The sequence below is a fragment of the Ambystoma mexicanum genome, chromosome 11 (assembly GCF_040938575.1).
Source record: "Ambystoma mexicanum isolate Mex_15411 chromosome 11, UKY_AmexF1_1, whole genome shotgun sequence".
Lineage (NCBI taxonomy): Eukaryota > Metazoa > Chordata > Amphibia > Caudata > Ambystomatidae > Ambystoma > Ambystoma mexicanum.
In genome coordinates, this window is record NC_090934.1 from 1,203,569,474 (window position 1) to 1,203,591,772 (window position 22,299).

Below are 22,299 nucleotides of genomic sequence, written 5' to 3' on the forward strand. Positions count from 1 at the left end.
ACCACAGCTCTGAAGTAGGACTTGAAACCATTCAATTGCATATGACTCTGCTTACCTCAAGAGGCACCATCAAATTTATGTGGAACCCTAGACAAGGGTTATAGATGACAGAAGTATGAGTTCGGCATCTCAACGTAGATTGTTTCAAAGGACTAAAACAGATGCATTGCTCTCAACCATTTGTGTTGCAAAGGCGGGTGAAATCCCCCGATTTTGTTTTTGGCGGTTGAGACGCCCATTGGAATGAATGGGCGTGCAGGAGGCTTGGCGGGTGAGTCAGCCTTTTAAAAAGGTGGGTGACACCTGCCAAAAGCATGTGAGTTGAGAACTATGGAGATGTGTCCTGGAGAAATGCTTGCTGATTGTGAGGAACAGAAGGATAGAGGAGGTATGTATTAAGAAACTAAATAAGTGACGAGATTAGTAATGCATGGTTGGTACTGAAGCACACTTTCAATTACATTATGAAAATGTTACATGTTCCTTCTGTGAGAAATCACATCTCAAGAGAAAATTTAGCATCTCAAAAAGGAGAGGACAGAGTTTATTGTGTATTGTATTTTCCTTGGGGTGGGGGGCATATTACCACCCCTACTCTGTGGTGTTGTATGTCTCCCAGGGGGCTGGGGATTGTAAATAACATTTAGCTACAGATTTCTGAAACATTTGGTTGTTCCCATTTAGTAATGGGAAGCTGAAGGTAGCAGCCTGGAGTCCGGTGATTCAAGGGCTCAGGCCATTCCTGTAGGTGCCCTGGTCTTGAAGGGAGGGTCCCAGGAATGCCCTTCCTCATCCCCATTAACCATTAACATGATACCCTGAACAGTCAAGAATGCGTAAAGCCACTCATTATTCAGACAACCCCGAGGAGCACCAGTGACTGACAAGTATGCAGAGAGATATTCCCTCAGAAAGCCATTCCAAACTTATCCAGTGAATGTCTTTATGGATACAGGTGCTTTAACAGTGGTCGCAGGCCCAAATGCCATGATGAATGAAATTGACTAAATGCAGAGAAACCACAGTGCTGACATCACTATTGACACAACGACGTAGCCAGGTTTGTCATGAAGTACACTCGCAACGATGCACAGCTTTACACAAACACAGACTTGCATATATTAGGAATATGCTTACACAGTTCTGTAGATAGAGGACAGATACATATACATACTTTCAAAGTTTTTATTATTTTTCTCATTAGCTAAGTGCAGAAATGCGGAACGCAAGGCAACAAAGAGATGCAGAACAAGCTTGCAGATGCTTATGGCAATTAACCCTATGGGACTACAGGATCACATAAGTAGGCTGGCAGGACCAAGCAGGACTAACCTATAAGCAATATACTATATACGTGTGTAGGAATCATACTATTGTTGTAATGGAAAACACATAAGGCCTCAACTGCAGGACAAAAGACGAGAGAAAAGCAGAACCAGGCTGCACACATGGGAAGGCCAGGACTCTCAGCCAAGGTCAGAGACAAGCAGCACATTCCAAACTTAAGACGACAAGTAGCCACCTGCAGAAAAACAGAATAAATCCTCATAATTGTAGATGAGAAGAGCTCGATTTTGTGGTCCTCAACCACGTGATGCAGCGCGCTAGACAATGAGTATTCACTGCGGTGGAACGATGAACAGTTCTCAGCAACCCAGAAAAGAAGTGAAACATGAACAAGTTAACAATGTTGCAATGATGAGAGCACTCTCATAGTCAAAAGTGGTACAGATACATTGGGAACACATAGTCATTTCACAACCCCTTGAAGAGGTACACAGAGGGCTGAGTGCCGAACTGGGTCCCAGGCCAGAGGAGACCAGTTCCAGCCAATCAGGGGACATAAATCCAGGGACAGATGGCAGGGGGCAAGGGCCAATGGTAATCCTGTGACCCTGCAACATGGGGAAGGTGCAGGTAAGCCACCTGACATGGAAGGTCCAATAGAGTAAAATGTATATAGGCAATCCATAATATCTACAACTCCGAGCAACCAATTATCACCGGTGATAGGTTTTTGGGAGCGGGCCCAGGTGCTGACGCCATTCTGCATCAAAACCGGGCGACATGTTTGTTGAAATTGTGATTCTGGAGATCTTTGAATGTCCTTTATTATCCCTGTTGGTTTTTGTTATAAACAACCGTTCTAACTTGCCCTAGGCAGAGTCCTCTGTTCTGGGTGCAGGGTTGTTGGACCCTTAGGAGCTGAATGTGTGAGCTCATAGTAACCTCCAAAATCTCTGGTATACCCCTCTAACATTCTGTTTCCCAAAGCAGGTACCTAAGCACAGCCAGCCACCAGAGTTACTTATTCCTCTGCAATCTTCGTTCTCTCTGAGCTCTCAGCCATGGTCTGACAGAGAGCCAGAGACCAATGTCTTGTCAATGCCTCTCTCTGGCTATGCAATGGGCACCAGGCAGGAAGCGACTGAGGGGTTGGCAATGCCTTTCAGATACACACAATACAGAGATAAGCCTTTAGGATGGGTGAGTTCAGTAAAGGGGCAATAGGGGTGTAGAAGAAGGTGCAATAGATTCTGGTCCCATCAGGGCTGTGGCATCCTAGTAGCCGAAATTAGCTCTTACCTATCCCATCAGCTTTATGGCATTAGTAATATTTCATCATCCCTGGGACAGACAACATCACTCATCTATTTTTTGTGCTGGCTGACCGTTCGATGATCCCAGCACATCAGTGATATATACCAGACCGTGGTGATTCAACCAACTCTGGGTCCGGTATCGCTTTAATGCGTCATTTGATATTTATAGCACCCAGAAATGTCGCATTTCTTTTTGGGGCACGCATGCATCCAAATATTTCATAGTGACCTAATTTTCCTATTGTCCAAATCTGACTTCTAATGCATTCCAAATAACCCCATATAAATTAGAATAAACCCAAATTGTGCAATCATAAATTCTCTGTCCCACCTAACAGTACTTGCGTGCATCCATGCTTTAACATAACCCCAACCCTCACCCCCTTCAGCTCCACTTCCTTTTGTTTGTGACACTTACCCATCTTTCCCTTCCTCTTCTCTTTAGCCCGTTCCTTTTCCATTTACAGACTAAAGTCTGGTCACTCCTGGTAGTGTCAGAACATGTCAACTTTCAGACCAGCCTAGCTGCTCTAGGTTTACCTCAGTGGTTATTTCGCACAAACCCTACAGCTGCGCACCTTTTTCTATGGCCTTGCGGCACCCAGCGATCCATGATTACTTTGTTTGTTGGGGTTGGAGATGCTCAGATGGGGAGAATGAATTGACCATGAACAGCCTAGTGAATGGCTGCTGCATTGGCCTCTCAGAGGTTGGTTGCAGGTGTCAGGTGGGAATAATTGTTGATTCCATCTACAAAAGGAATCAGAGATGAGTAAGTTCTCAAGACACAATGGAAGTGGCAGACATCCCTAGTACGTCTAGTCCCCTCCCTCAGGATTCTGCAGCTCCGTTACAGCCCTGATTTTAGCACTTCACTTCAGAATAGTAACATGTATAGTCAGTCCCCTCTAGCCAGCCTCCTCACACCATGCCTGCACCACCATGCATACAGTGGTCCTGCCTTCTTCACCACGGACGAACGGTTGATTCTGTGCACTTGCAGGTGCCTAATCTCACACCGGCCACACTTCTTGAAGAATGCCGCCAAGACACGAGGCAGTTGATGTCCCAGAAAAAGCCCTACTGTGAAGCGTAGTTCAGAAATCAGAGCTCACAAATGGTGTCCCACCATTCGCCAGACAGGAGCGATTTCTTTGGGAAACCCTTGTACTTTGTCATTCCAAGTCGGGCGGTCTGGTAAAAATGTGCCGGTATTCGTGAATACCAGCACTTTACCGGACTGCCCGACTATGGGTTTGCCGGTGGGGCACCTGGGTTACCGCAAGCTGGGGGTAAGCCAGGCACCGTACCTGCAAAAAAAAGCCTTCATTACCAGCACCGGCATTGCTGGTGCCAGTAATGACGGCAAATCCCCTCATGTTGTCCAATAGGACTCCATGAATGGGGATTTATGCCGTCATTCCGGCACTCGGAATCGCCACCGGTCCGAGTACCCGCAACCAGTATCTCCATTTGTCGGTGTCCTGGCAGGTCTACCTGCCATCTCAGAATGAGGCAGAGTGACCCTTAAAGAGGAGAACCACTCTCGCCTCCATTGCCTCCTTGGAAGCCTCCTGCTGGTTGCAGTTGTCCTTTGTGCAGGTAAGCGGTGGGGGCAGCATGAAGCCTCCATCTCAGCCTTGCTGCACTGCAGGCTCACCAGCTCCAAACTCTTCTAATAACATCCCCAGAGCTTAAACCACGAAGGCAAGGAGGCAGCCAGATTAAGCAAGCACAGCACATGCAAAGCCATACCCCCCTGCAGGGAAACTGTGCAGCCTTCCATGGCATGAGCTCTGCCCGCACTCAATATAATGAATGGTGGCATTGGTCCCTGGCATACATGCTCACAGCCTTCTTTGCAATGCATGTTCTCAATGGAGCCCTCTAATAAATGTTGATCACACACCCTGCAGCAAGCCTCAAGCAGCACTCCCTGTAATAAATGCCTAAGCACTCGCTGAACCAAATGTTAGCAGTACTCTCTGTAATCACCGTGGGTAGCCTTTCTTGCAATAACATCAGGCAGTATTCAATGCAATGAATGCTCGCAGAGTACCCTGCAATGGATGTTGCCCTCTCCCCCTTTCTACAAACGGTGGCAGCTCACTGCAGTGCACGCTAGCAACACCCCCTACAGTTAGGGTTTGCAGAGTCAAAGGACTGCATCTCCTAACCTAACTCATCATGATCCTGTCTTCACTGGGAAATCACTGTCTTTCTCTAGTTGGCTGCAATAAGATTCCAAACACATGACACAAACGTTCAAATCAACGTAGACCCAAAACCCACACTATTTGTATTTGCTCTGCCGCTAGTATATATAAAATGACTCAGAGAGGCACAGCACCACAGCCACACCTCACGGTTGAGGCTCAACAGGGAAGGCATGTGTGCCTAGGGTTGCTGGTGTACTCTTGGTCAGTCGAGAAATGCCCATCAGTGATGGGCTGCTCTTCAAGGTGGGAGCAAACGGAGTTGCACATGGGTATTTGTCTCCTGGTGTGACACAGTGAGCTTGGCGTGTTTGCAGACCCTCCTGAGTTGGCACAGTGCCACAGAACATGGAATGTGGCCGTGTTTGTTCTCAGTAGAAGGGTGCTGACATGTTCAGCAAATACATAAAATGGCGTCCTGTGATACATTCATTCTTCTCAGGTAAAATCCGATCAGGAATAAGATGGATCATGTCACTCTGGTGCCTGCATAGATGCCTTGGCCACTTTAAGCCGGAATAATCTCACGGCGGAGGCCCTTCCTAGCAACTCCAAGATCAGGCAGATGGAAGGGTTCTCCTTAGGACTTCTCTTTCTAGCACATCTTGTTTACATGAGTGTGCACTAGAGCCTCTTGAAGATGCATGAGAAACAACATCCTTGGAATTACTCTTCCTTTCAGTTATGGACAATATCCTGAACTTCATGGAGAGGGCAACTTTGGATCGGCTGGTAGAAATCCCGGTAGGTACAAGACAGAGAAGAGCTATGTTGCCTCTCCTGGCCTAGGATTAGGCCAGGAACCTCCCAGATTCATCCACAAGCCAATCCCCTGAAGGCATTTCATAATAATCAGTGGTGGAAACTGACTGCAGAAACAGCCAAAGGCTCAGATACTGTTTACCAGCTGTCTGAACTGGTATACATATATCTTGCCATTTGCAGAAATGTTTTTGTTAGGGTGAGTATTGGGACTAATGAAAAGAATCCAACTTCCGTTATTCACTCAAAATGGTTTCTTGCTGAATCACTATCAGACATGTTTCAAATGTGAAATTGTGGGCATTCTTATGTTCCCATGATGCTCTTTGCTTTTATGCAAAGGGCTAGACTTCGGCTCTATGATGAGATATCGTGTTGCTTGACCTGTCTTGGGTCCACGCCCTTTGGCTCCACCCCTCCTCCACATGACCCTCCCCTCAAGGAGGAGAGAGTTCCCCCAGTGCATTTTCTCAATTTCCAGCAGTGGTAGCACTACATTTCTTTCACAACAACCATACTAATCAACCACCTGGTGCAGGTGCTGGGAGAGTTCACGTCGTCCATTAGGTGGTTCCATTCATTCATGAAGAGCAGAAACGTCATTGCTAATATAATTGGATGCATATGTTGAGGGTATGCAGTGCAAAGCTAGCTGAACAGCAAGCGGAAACACTAGTCGGATACAATAATGGGCGTATAAATACAATAATAGAATATGAAGGGAACAGTAAAATGATAGGGACAGAGAAAACACACAGGGTGTCAGGCAGGGGATTCAGGCTAGGGAGGGGAGGGCAGCACCAGTCTGCGCCATACCAGTCAAGCTGCTGCCTTGCATGGGGGGGCATAGGAGAGGAAGGGGCGCAGGAGATCTGACCTAATAGCCCATGCTGACATCAAGGACGAAAAGCTGTTCAAAACAGACGCATCTGTCTGGGACATCATGAAACAGAGGCCGTCCGTGTTGAGTCTCAGTGGTCTCACGTCGTGAAGTGACAGGGCCCATGTTCTCCCACATCGTTATGTGGGTGGTTCCAGTTCGGGCCCTATGGTTGAAGGGGAAGTGATGTTGGGCTAGGCAGGCGGTGGGATGAAGGGAGGGTTAGTTAAGGCAGTTCACGTGTGATCCTGAATAAAGAAGGTTCCTCTCATACCTCTCGCCATGTAGCCTTTGTTAATGGAGGCCTATGACGAGTGTGTGAGGATGTGACCGCAGGAGCGTTGTCCACTCCCGTTGACAAGTGGTATTGGGAGGGAGTTCAAAAGTGTAGAGCATAGATGATGTTAAGCGGATAGTCCCACAGAAGTTTAAGAGCTTCTGCTGTGTTGATTCCGCTCTTGTACATCTTATCTTAGTGTTTATTTACGGCACTGCGCTGATCATACCTAGCTCAGCCTGGGGGCGTCAAAGGACCTGTCAGAGAACTTAGCTTGCCTTTTGTCAGCCATTGATACCGGTGGTGACTGTATGAATGGCCGCATGGTGTGCATGAACGGGGCACTCTCGAAACCTTGCTTTTTACTCATGGCTAGGGTCAGTTTTTAGCCACAATTTAGTCTGCCTCCCACCATCTAATGGACATCAGGGACATTTTTGCAACCTCCAAAGTAAAGAAATTGGGAGTGCTGTTGATAGCACTCTTTCTTACAAACTGCATTTTAAGGCTTTTGTCCACAGGACTTTATTTAAGAGAGAACCCCAAAGATGTGGGATTTATTAGGCATTCACACCCCGGGTATCAAGTTAAAAGACTTGGGCCAAGCGCAAGCCTTTAAAAGGAACCCCAGAATTACTTGCCACCTTGTAAAGCCCCTTGTGCGCCCGGACAGTCTACATGGAGGGCTGGAGTCCCCCGGTACTTCATTTGTGAGCGTGCCGGAGTGCACGAGGGGATGGTGAGCAGCTGTCAAAACAAAAAATGGACTTGGGACAATTTTGTGTTCACAACATAACAGTGAAGTGCATGTTGAGGCAGCAGGCTCTTCGGACACGGTACCATGTTAGAGAAAGGGGACCGAATGGGAGGTTTGAGGAGCGTGTGAGGCCTTCCAGAGTACTGGGTTCGTTGGAGGAGGTGGGAGATGCCATGTGGAGTGCCATAGGGAAAAGGCAGTAGACTTGGAAACAGTGACAAGGAATGTCCACATGGCTACGGATGACACCACAATGTGGGGAAGTTGCGAGAGTTATGATTAGGTAAGCCACACATTCCAAATATTCTGATTGGTTTATGGCAAAGAAGCAGGTACTAATACACTGTGTGCTCTACTGAGCATCAAGCCTTTTATCACCCCTTTGGAATTTCAAGGGAAGTCCCCATCAGCGTGTGGTTACTCAGATGCTCTTGGCTGAGGCAGGGATGAACCTGCACTTTCTCTCACCCTCATGTATGGGACGGCCTGGGAAGGAAGGGCTTGCTTCAACAAAAGCTGAGGAGCCAAGTCTGAACCCATATGAAACAAATAAGAGAAATCAGAACACGGACAATGAGGGGTTTCTGGAAGGTATAGATGACGTGAGGTGTGGAAGGTGGTTAGCTGATTTGTTGCAGTATGGAAACACCTTGTCAACACTCAGATACCATTCAGAGGATAGCCTCTATAGAAGAGTCAGGGAGAAAATGCCAAAAATAGGGAGTCCAGCCCTCCTGATGCTGGAAGCACCTAACAGAGATCTCTGCAGCATGGGAGATCCCCTGCAAGTCAAGTGTCCTGTATCAGACTCCTGCCAGCCAGCAATGGGTCGGTGAGAGCGAGCTGAGGATCATCGAGAAAACACTCCTCCAAGCTGCGATCTGTGGAGAAGAATATGAAGATTCTCATCTTGTTTCTTAAATAAGAGGGTGGAAGGGAATCCCTACTGGATAAATGCACAGAAAGAACAAAGGAACGAGGTGGAAATCCAGCCGAAGAATGAAATCAGCAATGCAAAGCCTCAATGTCAAAAGGAAGCGGCAAGGACATAACCCAGCAACAAAGAAGAAGGACTTACGATCCGGGAACAGTAGGCGCAACAGAGGGAAGCCAAAACAGCAACGTTGGCAGGTCCTTCAACATCCTATCCATTTCCTTTAAATAAGTCATGCTCCTTGTCTCTTTCAGCACCTCACTTATTCTGATCTTCTAACGCGGGCACCATCTTTCAATATATTCCATAACCCGGGAGAATCTTCACCTTGCACCACTGTCCTTCTCCTATGTTGTCCAATTCATCTACTTACAAGTCTCTGCACTCCTTTATATCTCCAACCTTCCCTGAAATGTCAGTCCTTCATTTTTTGTTTCCATATGTCTGACAGTGTAGCATTGTATTACCAGCCCACTTGACTACTGCAATGGCTGATACAAGGATTTGTCGGCAGAGCGGACAAAATACAGAATGCCCTCTTATTTTCAGTCTCTCCAGCTTTAATCACATTTGTCGGGTATACCATCATCCTCACTGGCGTCCTGTCTATAAAGTAACATTTCAACCCTAGTTTATACATGTACATCCACCAGAGCCTGTACTCAACTCAAGAAACCATTCACTCCCTACCTTCCTGCTGTGTTTAGAGAAGTTGATGAAAAATATTGACAAGGGTTGCCCTGACTAATTGATTGACAATCATCGGGAAAGAGTGGCGTCAGAGAAAGGGCAGCAAAATGGAGGAAAAGGAAAAAAGGGGTTTGACAGGAAGACAGAGGAAGGAAAAAGAGCAAAATGGGAGGCAACATTTTCCTGCGACAGGACATGTATTACAGCTAAGCCACAAACCAAAGGCAGCTTAGTTGATTACATGAAGACTGAACCTGATTCTTTTTGTTCAGCACTGCACCTGGCAACATTGCTAGTCAAAGATAGGACTGTGTTATTTCGATTCAATCAATTCAGAACAAAATAAGTCAAATGTATGCGACTTAATGTTCCACCGGTCTTAAGGAAGTGCTGCCATTGTCAGATAGTGGAGGCTATAGGTGGCTGATGAGTTTGAGTGGTGTTGGGGTGTAGAGTTTTGTCCCAAACATCCGAGCGAGGGACCGTAGCCAGCAAGAACGACCCCTCTTCAAGATTTACAAGTGGGGGCTCCCTGCAAAAATTTGGGAAAAATGGGTTCCAAACTGCTATTTACTGCCCAAATTCACGCAAACATTGCCTAAAAACATTAGATAATGATGGTAAATTATTCTGAAGTGTGCAAGAGCAATGGTGAATTTTAAAGAACTTGTATGGAGCAGGGTTGGTACTAAAATGCTGTATGCACAAAATAATTCCTTAGATGTTTATTCAGTAATGCTGGACACATTATTATTTACGCATGCTATTCCTGCCATTCATAAGCATTCAATAGCTTACTAAATTGGGCTTTTAGGTATTATATGAAAAGACAGAAACAAAAGCAACATTTTACTCACCACTTAATGAATTGTTCCTACCTCTGTCACCAGCTTGCCTCACTGTTGCTTTTATTTGTTAGACACATAGGGTGCAATATATTCTACGCTTTGATGTTAAAGAGGCCTATATTTTCCTATATCCACCTGTTATATTTTATATTATGGCACAGTTTTACATGTAGTGCTTCATGCCCAATTCCTCCTTTTTCTAAGCGCTGTAATAATTGGTGTTATTACTACCAAACATACGAAAATTGAAGGGTCAAGTTTGAACATGGAAAGTGCAGCTGGCACATGTCAGAGTTCAAATTGAATAAATAAATAATTTGAAACTATCACATAAAGGAGGGCCACTGGAAATAGCCATATCATTCACCCAAGTATATCCTGTTTACTAGTGCCCCATTTCAAAAGCAAAACGTCGTGGAGAGCGACTCCAGTCTAGCACATCGGAACATGAGCCGATGTTACGAGAAGAGAATAATACTAAACAGTCTCCAAATCCTGAGCTTCTAGAGTAGGGGTCTGCAACCTTTGGCTCTCCAGATCCTTTGAACTACAACTCACATTTGCACTGGTCAGCATAGTCAATGTTGAGGGATCATAGGAGTAGTTGTTCAGATCATCTGCAGACCCTCCCACTCCCCCCATACCAATCTATAGAAATACATGTCCTACTGGAAAGCTGCCACTCAGCACAAGTCACTGTTTACAACTGTTGCTCAATATATGTATCCATTGCACTTTTTCATGTAATATGACCACTGTTGTGCTTGATCTCAACAGTAGAATATGTATTGTGTTGACTTTGTGTACTTTACCGCAAGGAATTTAACTTGCTGATGTATGTTTTGCAATCAGTATTGCTCTATGTGTAAAAACGGGTGTTCTGTGTTGTACTAACTAGTAAATATGTATATGTGTTTAAAATCTAAGTGAAAATGATCAGAACAACCAAGGTGTGAGACCAGATGTTATTTACGCTACCTGGGTACCGAAAATGAGCTATAAGGTGACGTGCTTGTTCGACTGACCCTTTCAATTGTGCCTCTTGCATTATATACATAGTAAGAATCACCCCAAAAACCTCTGTATGGCAATTGCATTAGATGCAGAAAAAGCTTTTCACCACGTTCAATGGGATTTTTTATTTCAAGTCTTAAAATGTCATGGCATTGGGGTGGTTATATTAAGTTAGTTAAGCTTTTATAGTCAGAGCCAAAAACCCAATTTGTATTACTAATCAATTCTCTCCAAAATGTTCCCTCCATAGGGGTACTAGACATGGATGTCCCCTTTCAACTATTTTATTTGTACTGGCCCTGGAACTGCTATTAGAATTAATACAAACCAATAGAGATATTGCTTGTATTAGATGTGGTGAATCTGAATTTAGGTTGGCTGCTTATGCGGACGACATATGGATCTTCCTTGATAATCCGATTACAACACTTCCTCACTTACTAGACTCAATCAATTTTTTCTCTCAATTCTTGGGGTAAAAGTTGAACAAGGAAAAATCAGAAATGCTTCCACTTAACGCCTACTGTGTTAAAGAATACTTTGCCCATTTCAATCCTAGCTGGAATCCTATTTATATTGATTATCTGGGTATTTCAACTGTCTCTTCACTTCCTCAAATGATTAAAATTAACCTACAAAAACTACAATCAAAGCTAAAGAATCTGTAACCACATGGTCCCCTTTATATCTGTCTTGGTACAGAAGAGTAGAGACCATTAAAATGATGTTCACACCTGTGATTTTATACTACTTACACATGCTTCACATTCCCTTGCCAGCCTACTTTTTAAAATCTATTGATAAGATACTTATAGATTTCTTAGAGGGATCTAAGAAAAAGAAAAGAATTGCTGCTAGCAAACGAAGATATGCATTTGTCACTGGTGGTGTCAATTTCCTGAATTTTAATAACTATCGCAGAACCTTCATTCTCAAGCAAGCCAAACACTGGTTCCTCATTAATGAAGACATAAACCCACCTACTTGGTTAATTGTTGAAAAATTTCTTATTTCACCATTTGATATCAAAGATACAATACATCTTTTCAAAGGATGAAAATTGGGCTTTTCTAAATCATTTGTCTCAGTAGTTCTCATCTGAAGAACTTTCTGTTTCATCAAATCAATAAGCCGGCTAAGGCCCCATCTCCCTTTATTTGTTGCAATAAACCAAAAATGATAGACCCATTTTCCACAAAAACTGGATTAACAAAGGAATTAAATTCATTGATCAAATAATTGTGGATTGCAACATCCTCTCTGCAGAAGATTTTTAAAAGAAATGTTTATTGCCAACATTTCCTCTAAGTCATACGTCTTTAGATCCTAGCAGCAGAAATGATTCTGAGCAATTACTTGTAAACCCTGTCAGAATGTGTCTCATAGAATCCCCTGATGTAATCAAAGCATCTAACCTCTACAAAGTTATAAGGTCAGAAAGAATTCCCAATAATTTATGGTCACCTGAATTGCAATGGGAAGAAGACTGTGGAATTCATTGTGGGCTGTGGTCATTGTGGTCCATGATCTGGTCCAAGACTAAAATTATATCCATATCGACAAACCTAACCCAAACCCTTTACTCTTTCATGTACAGAGCATTTATCACCCCATGAATCTATTGTTATCTAAATTGGCAGATAATGCTTTATGCTGGTTCTGTCATTCAACCTCTGGGTCCTTTAGACATATGTTTTTTGACTGTCCTTTAGTAAATACGTGTTGGAACCATGTTTGGAGTTTTCTTCGACAGATCTTTAAAATCTCTTTTCCCTTAAATTTAACTAATATCCTACTTGGTAGTCTAGTTCTCAATGAGGGCAACATTAGGTCATCCGATGTTATCCTTGACATGTGTATACTTCTGGCAATATGCTTAATTACATCAAACTGGAAAGATTTCACCAAAATCTCAATAAAAGTTTGGTGGTATATGCCCACAGACTCACCCGCTCTCTCTTCCCGACATGATAGAAGATGGCATTTTGTTGTTAATTATTTAAACAATACAAATATTCAGCTTACCTGCCTGTTTTTTTGCTAATCATATTTACAATTGTACAGCTATTTTGCTTCATCCTAATACTAATCTGATATAAAAACCTTTTTTTCTTCCTCTCTTCTTCCTCCATTTTTCATCCTCTCTGTTATCCTGCTTCTCTTCTTAATTAATCTGAGTAACTCACTCGTATGTAAATGAATTCATGCTATTTCTGTTCTTAGCTATTACGTTACAAAATATCTTCAAAGTTAATGAATGTCACGCTGTATTTGTTCTTAGTTATTACATTACATAATGGATTTCAATGATTTGAAATGTTATATCATATAATGCATAGCTCAAATATACTCAGATTGTAATTGTTTATTTCAGTACTAAATAAAATAAAACCTTTACACTTAAAAAAAAGAATCTGCAAAAAATAAAGAATAACTGAGAGAAATGTATGAGTCAAAACTGTGTAAAAAAGAGGACAACAAAGTATGCTTTGCTTCCCACCTCATCACAGGACATTAATCAAATCTGCACCCTGGAGCAGGATGCATGTTCCTGGCTGTATGATTGGGGTATGTCTACTTTCCTTGGAGGCCTCAAGTTGGTCCTAGGATAGCAGCAAGGTGTTCAGTCAGTACTGTCTTTGTATATAACATCACTTTGCATTCTGGCCCTCGTAGTTTTACAATGCTTAATAGAAATTCAGAACTACAAGTAAAAAACTCACAAGTCACTGGCGCAAGCTAAAAAGGACAGTATTCAATCAACACATCCTCAGCTTCCTTACATGTGAGCGCTCTTCTTTACTTGTTTTGGGAGTGGGATCATTCTCAGTGTGGTATTGTCTCTGACTCACAGAAAAATACTCCACACCAAAGACTCGGACTGCATGGTCCACACACACCATTACTTGCAAGCATGATCTATTCCATTCAGTAGGTGTTTATCGAGTCCTGATTTCTTTTTCTTAGCGTTCTGGGCCTTGTAGTTCCACGTTTTCAATTATAAAACTTGGACTACAAGTCCCAGAATGCAAAGAAAAAAACAGAACAGGATAAGCACCTACAGATTGGAATGGATCATGTTGGCAACTATGCACACCTACTGCTGACTGTGCACATTAGGCCCCACCTTGCACACCTGGGCTCATTGTGTTATAAACACTCCTGACCTGAATATAATAATGTAGAAAAGGTGCATACACTCTTATGATAAGAGAACTAACAAAGTGGAGGAAGCGGAGAAAAGGGCAGGTGTCATTGTTATTATGGCATGCATTCATGCCCTTTAAAAAAATGAGTATCTGGCACAGAAAATGTCACCTTGCCAGCCTTACAGACACACATGAGACGTTCCATATGCACTCTGACCCTTTCACAGTCTGGGACCTCAGGGCACAGGGCCGTGATTCATGAAAACTCCTGCTGATTGTATTATCGAATCTATTTAATGCATGTCTACTTCCACTACATGACCAGAGACAGAACATCCATCCCGAGCAACTACTGTCATTAACTTGTAGACTTAGGAAACCGTCTGCAAGGAAGACTGACCATTTCACCCCCTAAGCCCCAAGGTGTGACATAATTATTAGTGGTGAGACGGGAAGGGCTCTGATCCCGAAGGGCCCATGCACAACAACATACATCAGTGCAAAGGACCACATACAGTTCCACCTGCTTTACTACATGGAGGAGAAAGGGGAGACAACAAATGGACTTGGATGAGGGGCAGAGAGGTAGCCAGCGTCCCTCTAACTTCCAATGCACTGCACGCACGTACGTTTATGCACTGGACTGTCTGGAGCAGAAGCCTTCACACGAAGCGAGAGAGACTGTCTCCCGAGTCCTGACTATGGATAACTGCAATTCACACATGAAAAATGTGCTTTTATGTCGCATGCAATGTGGCGTCTGGAAACAAGCTGCAGTGTACAGTAAGAGGCGTGGAGTATGCGTGCCGTGCCGGTTGCTCTGCTAAAGGGAAGCAGCGTGGCCCACGCATTTTGACCTGCCAATTGTCTGCAGGCAGGGGCGGAGCTAGCCTCAAAGTTTTGGGGCAGCTCAATGGCGGTTTTGAAAGCAGGTAGTGAGCGTGGTGATTAAACCCACTGTGCTGTGAAAGCCCTCCTCCATTTCTGTGGAGCTCAGGAAGCTAAGTAGCTATTACGACTTCCTTTGGACCATTCAATTCTTCCCTCATTCCCATTCATAGACTATTTAGTTTCACAAAGAGATGCTAATCATTGCAAACATGGGCCTTTTAAATCATCGCATTTAAGTCTTTGGCTTCATCATGGGGTATCTATTAATTTGCCTGAGCAGGCTTATGTCCTTTGCAACTGTATGTTTTCTGCATCACGTTCATGATTGTTTAAATGTTAAGTAAGTTTACAGTTCTCCAAGGTTCGAAATTTGACAGGCTCTTGCCATCGCATCCTTTGTTCTTGGACCCAAATTGGCCTGCAGCCATGCAGGTAGAGGTGCAAGGCGTTAAGCTTGCAAGACAAGCAGGGTCAGCACATGGCCCCGCCAGGCGCCCACCACCCAGGAGGCTGCAGCTAACTTAGACAATAAAAGGAGTAGTTCGCTGAAAAATGTTAAGGTTTAAAAAGATTGCCCATAATGAAAAATATATATAAAAAATATTTTTAGAAAAAATGTCTATGTAAAGTTTTCGTGAAATGAGCCTCAAAGTCAGGATTTTTAATCACTAAGAGGCATCCATTTAGTGAAATGAACAAGCCTTCCTTGTTCATGTTAACTCTGCTCTTGCAGCACTAATCAAGCAAAAGCTACCTAGCGGGAGCTTTTGCTAGTGGGAGCTTTTGCTTATTTCTGCCATAGAGCAGAACATGCTGTCAGGCAGCAGCTGGAGGCTTGTCCCTGTGCTCCTGGTTAGTGCTGCCTCACCTCTTAATTTCTACTTATATTTACTCAGGCCTCCACAATCCTACGTTAATGAACTCAGGTTCTCCGGGTACATTAATATAGAATTACAGAGGGCGGCGGTGTATTCATAATTGCTGGTAACTTTGTTTATTTTTCCCCGGCTCCCCCGGGAACTTAAAACAAATTTCACCGCAGTTATAAATGGTCTGCCAGTGGCTGGCAGGGTATTCTTAATTGACGTGCCTTTCAATTTAAGTTTTCTGGGCTCCCCCGCACCAGCGGAGCACAGAAAACTTAAAACGAAAAGTCACAGCACTTAAGAATATTGAGGCGGCCGGCGCAGTATTCATAATTGCTGTGACTTTCGTTTTAAGTTTCCTGTGCTGGAAACTTAAAATGAAAGTCTGGGCAATTATGAATAGTCGGTCGGCCGCCACAATTCTATATTAATGAAGTTCATTAATATAGGATTGCAAATATATGTAGCTTGCCAGCATTCTCTGCTCTCCAGCTGCAATAAGCAAAAGCTCCTAGTAAGGGGCTTTTGCTTGATTAGTGCTGCAAGAACAGAGTTAACGGGAGGCTGCTTCATTGTACAAAATGGATGCCTCCTAGTGCCAACTTTGAGGCTCTTTTCCCGAAAATGTTACATAGGAATGTTGGTAAAAATATTATTTCTATATATTTTTTATTATGGGCAATCTTTTTAAACCATAACATTCTTGAGGGTACTACCCCTTTAACACCCAGTTGTCATAGCACAGACATCGCACCTGTCGACCGGCTTCAAAGGGTCCCAGGCAACAAATGGCAGGAACTTAAAAGAAAAGAAAGGGACACCTACAAAAGGGGAGCCAGGGCCTCACCGAGGGGTGACGCCGGCAAGGGGGGTGGTGACGTTGCCCTAAACAATAGGCATGTTGCAAACATGTCATGGCCCCAGGCAAAATTTTGGATATAAACGGCAGGGAAGCTGCTCGTTGTAAGTATAGTTGCAACTATGCCCCTCACAGTGGCAAGGTGTGCTGGGCAAGTAGCTTGTTTTCAATTGTGCACCTAAACTGTAGCAAGTTGTTTTGGGGCAATCGTTTTTAGCCCTGACAAGCGCTGTGACTGACATCGACAAGAGGTACCTGGCAGAGGTAAATGAAGATCCAGCACCCTTGCCGAGGCAAGTGAGCCAGTCAGCAGGTGCCCCAGAAGTAGGCCAGCGTTGGAAGGCTCATCAACTATCTGCCGTTCCATTCGCAGAGTCAGGCAGTACTAGAAACTACAGCAAAGCAAGATTGTGAAACAGGTCGACTATGAGGAGAGAAAACCGTGCTTCAGACAGATCCACATCGCGCACCAAGGTACAGAGCAAGGCATCTCCAAGTGTGCATGCAGAAAAACCACTCAATGCATTTGGTGTAGCAATGAAGTGTGGTCCACGGTTTGAGACCTGAAGATGGCACAAAGTTTTCGTCATTTTGAAAAACTGGAATTTTAAGCGGACATGAGGCTGTGCACGGCAGAGTAATTTATTTGCCACATACGGAAGAACTTGGCAGTGCCACGTTGCGCACCAAGGGACACAGCAAGGCGGCTCCAAGTGTGCAAAGGATAGAAACACTGTGAACATAGAAACTATGGTTCGAGGCCCTAAAACAGCAAAACAGTTTCATAATTTTGAAAAACTGGAATTTTAAGTGGACATAAGGCTCCAAGCGCAGAGTAATTTATTGGCCATCCTACAGAAGAACACGATGTCGGTGTGCCGAATGCCCAATCCAAGTTGTTGTCATGGGCGAAAGGCACGCAAGAAGAATAAGGGGGCTGACTGGGCTAAGAAAAATGTACACCAAGATAGCAACCAAGCAGGAAGAGCACGTGGAGCTTGTTCAGGGAGAGCAAGGCAAAGGGATCAGAGGAGTCTCACGCCGAAGCAGCTTCACGTGCCAACAGGAAAACGTGCAGTGAACAGAGAGTGTGGGAGCAGCGACGTCTATGAAGCTCCATGGAACATCACAAATGAAAGCAGCTGACACGGCAGGCACGCCCCCAGAAGAATATAAAAATGCCTTTGAGGGATTCCTGGGCTCTTCTTGCACAGGGCGGGGATCAAGGAACCCGCATAAAACAAAGAAAGAGAAAGTAAGCGCACAGATAAAAAGAGGTGACAAAAGGGAAAGTGTTCAGTTAGGTATAAAGGAGGAAGGTGTTTCAGATGCCAGTGGGGGGGGAACAGAGGCATAGAAAAATAGAGGAAAGGGGCAAGAATACAGCAATTAGACAATACAACACAGAAGCGGTTTGCAACCAAGTATGAGAGACATTCTGCAGGGAAGGCTATTCAGAAGAGTATTGACATGGCACGTAGAAAGGAAGTGAAGAAAACAATATGGAGGAAGGAGTTTATTGAAATGTTCTCATTGCTAGAGTTTGAAAAAAAGGGTTTCGATATAAATAACGAAGACAAGAAAGAGGACGAGAAAAGCGCCCCACAGTAATTTCCCCTAGAGCACAATTTTCAAAACTGGCTAGCAGCCTTCCACATTCTGGCCACAATTTCCCTTGAAAAATGTCCAGAGCAAGGGTGGCCCATCATAGCTTCTGAGAACAGAAGTCTCACAGTGCAAAAAACCTTTGGGGGAATGCTTAGCTCAGGGGATGATAGGGAATTCCGGATGATGATGGGCAGCTGTCCTGACCTTGGGGGAAGATGCAAACCTATACATATTTAACATATTGAGAGGGAAATGGCACGACAACCCCCCACACCATCAGAGCACCCATTAATAAAGGGAGCTTTCACAATACACATAGGTGGTCGGTGAGTCATGACAACAATTGCTAACATTTAATTCAGAAGAAAGCTCTCTGGTCCCGGAGGTCTTTCCAATGCCACCCTGCCACATGGTGGAGGTTAGGGGGCTGTGAACAGCAATCTCCCAGCAATCTGCTGGACGTTTGAGAAAGGAGTCTGTAACTGGGGTAGCGAGTGCAGATTTTCCCACCAGTGCAGTAGGTTATGCACCAGGAGTGCTCCTTTGCCAAACAGCGGTTGACCAACACAGGTTAAGAATCCCTAAAAGAGCTTTTTCATTCGGTACATCACCAATAGAACTTGAAGGAATGAAGACTTGGTTACTTGAATGCCCAGACAAATAAGCCAGCACATGCCTTGAAGAAGACTTCAGGTATGGTTTAATTATTCCCTTTCTCGGCCCAGCCTCAATAGTGATCCCCAGAAATTTAGATCTGTTACAGAAGATCCTGCAAAGGTAAGAAAGAAAATACAGAATTGGCTTTGGGTAGAATAGGTGGCCCTTACAAGCATATCCCTTTCCAGGATTACATCTGCTCACCCTTTGGCCTGGTGCCAAAAAAAGAGAAAGGTGAATTCAGGTTAATCCGCCACTTATAAGACCCGAGGGGCCAGTCTGTAAACAATGGCATTCCAAGCACATAATCATAGGTGTCTTACACCAACTTCCAGGAAGCGAAGGACATAGTGAGGAAGGCAGGAAAGAAAGCACTCATGGAAAAAGCTGACATACAGTCTGCCTTCAGATTACTACCAGTAAACAGGAGCTCACACACCTGGCTTTGTTTTCAGTTTGAGAACGAATTTTACTTTAATAAATGCCTGCGAATGGGATGCTCCATCTCATGCGCATATTTCTAGCGCTTCAGCTCACTTCTGGAGTGGACCTTCATGAGAACCCTCCCCGAAGTGCTAGTAGTGCATTACTTGGATGACTTCCTGTTCACAGGGCCTGACGGGTCAGATGCCTGTCAACAGGCTCTGAACACATTCAGGAAAATAACTAAGGAGTGGGGGCACCCACTCACGGAAGAAAAGACAGAAGGCTCAGCACACATCATTTCGTTCCTCAGTATTGGGATACACACTCAAAGGAGAATGTTGGATCCTGGAAGACAAGGTATTTGGCATGCTAGACACAACTGCATCCATAAAGGATCAGCAGAAAGAAACAGTGTTCGATTACAGATGCTTGCAGGGAAGCTGAATTTTGCATCCAGAATAATACTGTAAGGGCACAATTTTCAGAGAAGCAGTGAATTGAATCTAAAAGGGGCAAACCAGAAACACCACCACACATGCTCGGGATGTATTGTCAGAAAAGATTTAGCAGTATGGGAATTTTTTAGGGCTGTACCGAATAGCATATTTAGTATTCGGCCGGATACCGAATAGTTTGTCAACTATTCGGCCGGTGCCGAATAGTGAGCCGAATAGTTTTTTTTTTTAGGCCCCCCTATGCAATACAATCTCGGGCCACCGGCTTTGGCCCGGTGGCCCGACAAACACAACATTATTGCGGTGAGGCCGCGGGGGTTCCCTGTGGCCCCGCGGCCTCACCGTGCTCAAGGGGTGAGGCACATTTCACAGCGAGGCCGCCGGGGTCGGCAAAGTGCCCCGGCGGCCTCATGGGTCTGGGGGGGGCCGCTCCTGTAGGAGCGGCCCCCCAATGCAAAATAAACATCGGGCCACCGGCTTTGCACCGGTGGCCCGACAAACAAAACATTATTGCGGTGAGGCCGCGGGGGTTCCCTGAGGCCCCGCGGCCTCACCGTGGTGAGGGGGGCACCGAGGCCGCCGGGGTCGACAAAGTGCCCCGGCGGCCTCATGAGTCTGGGGGGGCCGCTCTTGTAGGAGCGGCCCCCCAATGCAAAATAAACGTCGGGCCACCGGCTTTGCACCGGTGGCCCGACAAACAGAACATTATTGCGGTGAGGCCGCGGGGGTTCCCTGAGGCCCCGCGGCCTCACCGTGGTGAGGGGGATGGGGGGCACCGAGGCCGCCGGGGTCGGCAAAGTGCCCCGGCGGCCTCATGAGTCTGGGGGGGCCGCTCCTGTAGGAGCGGCCCCCCAATGCAAAATAAACGTCGGGCCACCGGCTTTGCACCGGTGGCCCGACAAACAGAACATTATTGCGGTGAGGCCGCGGGGGTTCCCTGAGGCCCCGCGGCCTCACCGTGGTGAGGGGGATGGGGGGCACCGAGGCCGCCGGGGTCGGCAAAGTGCCCCGGCGGCCTCATGAGTCTGGGGGGGCCGCTCCTGTAGGAGCGGCCCCCCAATGCAAAATAAACGTCGGGCCACCGGCTTTGCACCGGTGGCCCGACAAACAGAACATTATTGCGGTGAGGCCGCGGGGGTTCCCTGAGGCCCCGCGGCCTCACCGTGGTGAGGGGGTTGGGGGGCACCGAGGCCGCCGGGGTCGGCAAAGTGCCCCGGCGGCCTCATGAGTCTGGGGGGGCCGCTCCTGTAGGAGCGGCCCCCCAATGCAAAATAAACGTCGGGCCACCGGCTTTGCACCGGTGGCCCGACAAACAGAACATTATTGCGGTGAGGCCGCGGGGGTTCCCTGAGGCCCCGCGGCCTCACCGTGGTGAGGGGGATGGGGGGCACCGAGGCCGCCGGGGTCGGCAAAGTGCCCCGGCGGCCTCATGAGTCTGGGGGGGGCCGCTCCTGTAGGAGCGGCCCCCCAATGCAAAATAAACGTCGGGCCACCGGCTTTGCACCGGTGGCCCGACAAACAGAACATTATTGCGGTGAGGCCGCGGGGGTTCCCTGAGGCCCCGCGGCCTCACCGTGGTGAGGGGGATGGACGGCACCGAGGCCGCCGGGGTCGGCAAAGTGCCCCGGCGGCCTCATGAGTCTGGGGGGGCCGCTCCTGTAGGAGCGGCCCCCCAATGCAAAATAAACGTCGGGCCACCGGCTTTGCACCGGTGGCCCGACAAACAGAACATTATTGCGGTGAGGCCGCGGGGGTTCCCTGAGGCCCCGCGGCCTCACCGTGGTGAGGGGGATGGGGGGCACCGAGGCCGCCGGGGTCGGCAAAGTGCCCCGGCGGCCTCATGAGTCTGGGGGGCCGCTCCTGTAGGAGCGGCCCCTCAATGCAAAATAAACGTCGGGCCACCGGCTTTGCACCGGTGGCCCGACAAACAAAACATTATTGCGGTGAGGCCGCGGGGGTTCCCTGAGGCCCCGCGGCCTCACGTGGTGAGGGGGATGGGGGGCACCGAGGCCGCCGGGGTCGGCAAAGTGCCCCGGCGGCCTCATGAGTCTGGGGGGGCCGCTCCTGTAGGAGCGGCCCCCCCAATGCAAAATAAACGTCGGGCCACCGGCTTTGCACCGGTGGCCCGACAAACAGAACATTATTGCGGTGAGGCCGCGGGGGTTCCCTGAGGCCCCGCGGCCTCACCGTGATGAGGGGGTATGGGGGGGGGCGTCACTTACCTGGTGATTGGGTCCGGGTGCTGGCATAGGAAGTGAGGGACGGGAAGAACTGTTCCCTTCCCTCGCTTCCTATTTCAACACGTTAGGCTGGTTCCTCTGTGGTCAGACTGCAGAAGCCAATAGGCAAACAGCTTGTTTGGCTTCTGCAGCCTGAACACTGTCAAACATTCTATGATTGGCTGTCA